General features: G+C 44.9%; 1 protein-coding gene across 3 annotated transcripts in view; it reads left to right on the forward strand.

The window, feature by feature from the left end:
- The window catches only part of Fbxo17 (F-box protein 17), a 26,462-nt gene that overhangs the window by 8,880 nt on the left and 11,424 nt on the right, over nt 1-6,158 (forward strand). For all 3 annotated transcript variants that reach the window (XR_002378357.1, XM_021167352.2, XM_029479988.1), the window contains exon 2: nt 3,613-3,725. The gene's annotated coding sequence lies outside the window, so the exon portion shown is untranslated. The remainder of the gene's footprint in view (nt 1-3,612; nt 3,726-6,158) is intronic.

Consider the following 6,158-nt stretch of genomic DNA (forward strand, 5'->3'; position numbering starts at 1 on the left):
AAAAAAAAAAAAAAAAAAGACTTAGTTTTAGGCAGTCCAGGCCTCACATTTGCTTTGTAGCCAAGGATGTCTTTGAACTTCTGACCCTCGTAGCTCTAAGTGCCGGGGTCGCAGGTGTGGTCTTTCATGCCTGGTTTATGCAGTGCTGGAGATCACTCCCAGAGCTTTGTGACTGCTGGGCAAGTGCCCCACCAACCCTACAGCCCAGCCCTCTTCTCACTTACTTTCTTCCCTTCTTCTTATGTATCTTTTGTCCCCCATAGTCTAGTCTCACTTGATCACTTGGTAACCCAGATAGGTATGTATGTATGTATGTATGTATGTATGTTTGTATGTATGTATATTCTCTGTCTTTTTTGAATTCAACCAGAAGCCCAGTGGGGCTGTAAGACAGGCCCTCTATGTCAGCTGTTTCCCACACAGGTCTCCACCCACATTCCTCCTGCCCTGCATCAAGGCTGCCATATGGAGCCCAGATTCTGGCACTCAGCATAATCATAGTCAGGCCTGGACAACTGCAGTGAGCCATTCCTCAGGGGCCCCGAGTGCATTTGCTTTCCCCACAGCTGTTATGTTAGCAATTATTAGACACCACAGACCCCAACACACCGCCCGGAGCCAGACGCTTTAAGAGTCCAGACATTTTTTTTATTTTTAAAGTGTATTTATTTATTATGAGACTGACTGGCCTCTAACTCTGTAACCAAAGATGGCCTTGAATGTATGATCTTCCTGTCTTTACCGCTAGATCAGAGGTTCTATATCCATAGGTTGAGACCCCCTTGGGAGTCACATATCACATATTTATATTATGATTCATAACAGAAGCAAAATTATAGTTATGAAGTAGCAATGAAATAATTCTCTGGTTGGGAGGGCACAGCATAAGGTTCTGTGGTGAAGGGTGGCAGCATTAGGAAGGTTGAGGGCCACTGCTCTAGAGTGTTGGGATTGCAGGTGTGAGTGAGCTTCCACATCCAGCTCTAATTTATCCTTTTAAAAGGGTTGGGGGGCGGTGTTGTATTTATTTATTTACTCATTGTGGGAGTGTATTAATTACTTTTCAATTATGATAAGCAACTGAAGGAAGAAAGGGTTCATTTTAGCCCAAGGTGCCAGAGGGAGTGATGTGCCATGGCGGCGTCAGGGCTGGTCATATTTCATCCACACAAGAAGCAGAGAGAACAGGAAGTGAGAAAAAAAAAAAACCTACAAAACCTTAGAGCCCACCCACACTTCCTTACGCCTTCTATAGGTTCCTTGGGGCTGGAGAAGTAGCCAATCAGAGCATTGGTGGCTTCTCTAGAGGACCAGTGTTCAACTTCCAGTACCTATGTGACAGGTCCTGGGGTTACGTCTCCCTCTTCTGGCCTCCACGGTACTGCATACTTATGGGGCACAGATATACATGCAGGGACATTCATACACATAAAATAAAAAAGTTAAATTTAAAAATTAATGTGAGATGGCTCAGCGGTTAAGAGTACCGACTGCTCTTCTGAAGGTCCTGAGTTCAAATCCCAGCAACCACATGGTGGCTCACAACCATCCGTAACAAGATCTAACACCCTCTCCCAGAGTGTCTGAAGACAGCTACAGTGTACTCACATATAATAAATAAATAAATCTTTTTTAAAAATTAACGTCATTTCCAGTCAGATGGTGGTGGAACATGCCTTTAATCCGAGCACTCAGGAGGCAGAGACAGAGGCAGGCAGATATCTGTAGGTGGAGGCCAGCCTTGTCTACAGAGTGAGTTCCAGGACAGCCAGGGCTACACAGAGATACCCTGTCTTGAAAAACAAACAAACAAACAAACAAATAAAATAAAGTTATTTCAGGCTGGAGAGATGGCTCAGTGGTTAAGAGCACTGACTGTTCTTCCAAAGGTACTGAGTTCAAATTCCAGCAACCATGCAGTGGCTCACAGCCATCTGTAATGAGATCTGATGCCCTCTTCTGGTGAGTCTGAAGACAGCTACAGTGTACTTATAATACATAAAATAAATACATAAACCTTTAAAAAAAAAGAATTTCCAATCGTCTCAACACCATTTATAGAAAAGGTAATCTTTGTCCAGTAATGGCCCCTGTGAGAATGCCTAATACTGCCAAGACGGAGGACTCCATGTTTTGTTTTGGCTTTGTTTCTTCAGGAGCCAAAACTAGCTTTATTCCTTTCTCTTGTAGTTTATGAAACAAACAAACAAACAAAAACCTGCGGTCATAGTCTTAGACTTTTCTGTTCAATCAGAATTCTTGGGAGGCTGAGGGTGGGCCAGAGTTCCCTGGTCTCGCTGACCCAGCAGGATCCCTAGCACAGCAAAGCACAAAACACATAGAAACTTCTAAGGTGGAGGGCTGTGTGTAATATATGTGCTTGTTAAGTTGTTGTGGATGTTAGCCAGGGCAGGACTGGTCCTGGCATTAATAGCTACCAGCTACAAGGCCAGTGCAAGCACACGCACAAAAGCCTTCTGGAATCTTCTCTGGCTCTAAACAGGCAGACAATGGTGAGTGGGAAGTTTAGGGTTGGGATACCATCCTAAGAAGTCCTAGGTTGTTACTGGGTTGGGGGGAACTCTAAGCAACATGCTACAATGCCCAGAGTTTGAATTATCCATTATAGAGAGTACTGTCTACTGAAATGTACCTTAAATTCCAAGTTCCTAGTGTATGCAGAAGCTCCAGGCCAGCCAGGGATATGAAAACACTAAAGAATGCAGAATAGTCCAGGCTTGGTGCCTCATGCCTTTAATCCCAGCACTGGGGAGGTAGAGGAAAACCAGTTCTAGGCCAGCCTAGTCTACAGATCGAATTTAGGATAGCCAGGGCTGTTATACAGAGAAACCCTGTCTGGAAAAAAATGCAGAATGGAAGCAGAGACGGGGCTCAGCAGGTAAAGACCCTGTGTGCCGGAAGGAGGCATCAGACTCCCCCAGTTGTCATGCGACTTCCACACCTACGCACTACAGCATGCACACTCATGCACAGCAAATGTTTTTTGTTTGCTTGTTTGTTTTGTTTTGTTTTGAACACAGAATGATTTTCCATTGGTTTGGCCTGCAGCTGTTAACTGATTAAATTCCCTTATCTCTCCTCCCCTTCATTTTGTGGCCCATATACATAAACTTACAGCCATCTTAAGCTTCCCTTTATACTAAAAGCTTTAATTTCTCTTTATTTCCTTATGGGGCCGCATATAAGTCCATAGTCATGGGCAGGCTGGGCCAACACTCTACCTCTGAGCCATGCCCCAGACCCTCACTGGCCAGCAAACAATGGATTTTTTTAAACTAAGGTTTATTTAAGTTTAATTAATTTTAAATGTGTATGGGTGTTTAAGTTGCATGTATGTATGTGTGCCACATGACTACAGTACACGTATAGGCCAGAAGAGGGCATCAGATACCCTGGAAATGAAGTTACAGGTGGTTGTCAATTACCAAGTGGGTGCTGGGAATTGAACCCAGATCCTCTGGAAGAGCAGCCAGTGTGCACAGCTACTGAGTCATCTTTCCAAGCCACTGAGTCATATTTCCAACCCTCTTGACTGTTTTGTTGTACAGTAAAATACATACTTACTTTATGACCCAATAATTCCATTCCTAGGTATTTACTCAAGAGAATGCAACCTGTGCCTACATAGACCTTCATACATGAACAATCATAGCAGCTTCATTCATAAAAGCTCCAAATGGGGAGCAGCTCAAGTGCCCATCAAGGTGAGTGGATAAAACAGATTGTGGTTCATCTGGTCACTGACATATGACTCAGCAAGAAAAGGGGAGTGGAGCTGATGGCTCCGTCCAACTATGTGGATGAGCTGCTGTTAGCTGTTTGTTTGGAAGGAAGAAGCCAGATTCAGGGACTGAGTGGTATGTGTCAACCAGAGACCAGTCAGGAGCCTGGAATCACATAGTCATTGGAACCATGATTGTTGATGTCTCAGAGCTATGAAGAGTAACAGGAGCTACTCAATGGTGATGCTAGCCTTTGATCCCAGCACTTGGGAGGTAGAGAGAGACAGGCCGATCTCTTGAGTTCAAGGGCACAGACCTGTGATCTCTGCACTTAGACCCAGGCTGTAAGACCAACAATAGTAAGACTGTCTCAGGAAAACCAATACAAAACAAAGAAAACAAACAGTTTTTTTTGGCAAGGTGTTTCAGTGTAGCCTGTCTTTAGCTACTTTGTGAGTTCTTTTTTTTTTTTTNTTAGGTATTTTCCTCATTTACATTTCCAATGCTATCCCAAAAGTCCCCCATACCCACCCCCCACTCCCCTACCCACCCACTCCCCCTTTTTGGCCCTGGCGTTCCCCTGTACTGGGGCATATAAAGTTTGCAAGTCCAATGGGCCTCTCTTTCCAGTGATGGCCGACTAGGCCATCTTCTGCTACAAATGCAGCTAGAGACAAGAGCTCCGGGGTACTGGTTAGTTCATCATGTTGTTCCACCTATAGGGTTGCAGATCCCTTTAGCTCCTTGGGTACTTTCTCTAGCTCCGCCATTGGGGGCCCTGTGATCCATCCAATAGCTGACTGTGAGCATCCACTCCTGTGTTTGCTAGGCCCCACTCTTCTCTACCTTTCAACCCCCTAACTTTCAATAGGAGAGGGAAAAGGGATAGAAAGGAAAGGGGGCACTTAGAGTTAGACTACTTCCTGCTGATTAGGGGCATTGAGTTCCTTGGGGCAAATTTGATCTTCACTGTCAGGATATCTTGTTTCTTCTTGTTTTCTTCTTTCCTTACAACTACTTAACAAACAGTAACCAACAACAAGCAGCAGCAGACAACCCACCCCTGCTCTCAGCTTTCATATGCCCTCTGATAACGCCCCAGAATTCCAAATGTCATACAGTCACAAAAACTATCTGCTGCTGGCAAAATCACACCCCTGCTAGAGCACGGGGCAAATTGTAGCCAGCTGCTGAGGACAGTCTGAAGCAGCGCCATAGGCCACACCTGGGAGTGAAAGGAAACCAGATTCCCATAGTGCTTCTGTGTTTTCAAAGAAACCAAAACTCTCATTACATTTCAGCCAGTAAAGATACTTGCCACCAAGCCTGAGTTTCATCCCCAGAGCCCGTGTAGCAGGAGAGAACCAGCGCCTGCAAGCTGTCCGCTGATCTCTATATGTGCAGGCATATGCACGTGCACGCACACGCACACATACACATATTTGCACACACACACATACACACACGCACACACATGCACGCACACATACACACACATGCATGCACACATACACACACATACACACATACGCACACACATACACACTTAAAACATCATTTTGGGAACTGGAAAGATGTCTCAGTAGTTAATAGCACCTACTGCTCCTGTTTAGGACCTACATGGTCACAATCATGATTAATGTCTCTTCTAGGGAACCCAATGCCCTCGGATGACTTGTGTCTCAGGCACCAGACACAAATGTGGTGCACTCATTACAGCCATGCAAGCAAGACATTTATTCACATAAAATAATTATTTTTAAAACATCATCTTATATTTTATTATGTGTGTGTGTGTGTATCCTTTGCTACCTGGGAAACTGAGTCAAGAGGGTAATTTAAGCCCGGTAGTTCAAGGCCAGCCTGAACAACATAGGGAGACCATTACTAAGAAATGGAAGGAAGGAAAGGAGGGAGGAAGGGGAAGAGGGGGACAGGAAATTATGGAGGGAGAGAAAAATGAGTTGAATGAGGTGCCATACAGCAGTAATCCCGTCACTTGGGAGATAAAGACAGAAGGATAAGAAGTTCAAGGCCAGCCTTGGCTGCCTAGAACCTATTTCAAAAACACCAAGAAGAGCCACTGATAGCTCAGGGGGAAGGCACTTGCCAGCAAGCTGGACAACCCGAGTTCATCCTCAGAAACTACTGGGACGAACTGCCGCCTGCAAACTTTCCTCTGATTGCACACACATGCTTTAGCATAAATGCATCTACATGCACACAACACGCACTATTAAACAAGTGTTAAAGGTAAGCATTTAAAGGAACAGAAAAAAGAAATCAAAAGGAAGAACAATTAAAAAGACAGCAGCAGCACGCCTTTAATCCCAGCACTCGGGAGGCAGAGGCAGGCGGATTTCTGAGTTCGAGGCCAGCCTGGTCTACAGAGTGAGTTCAGGACAGCCAGGGCTA

Source organism: Mus caroli, chromosome 7 (genome assembly GCF_900094665.2).
Source record: "Mus caroli chromosome 7, CAROLI_EIJ_v1.1, whole genome shotgun sequence".
Taxonomy (NCBI): domain Eukaryota; kingdom Metazoa; phylum Chordata; class Mammalia; order Rodentia; family Muridae; genus Mus; species Mus caroli.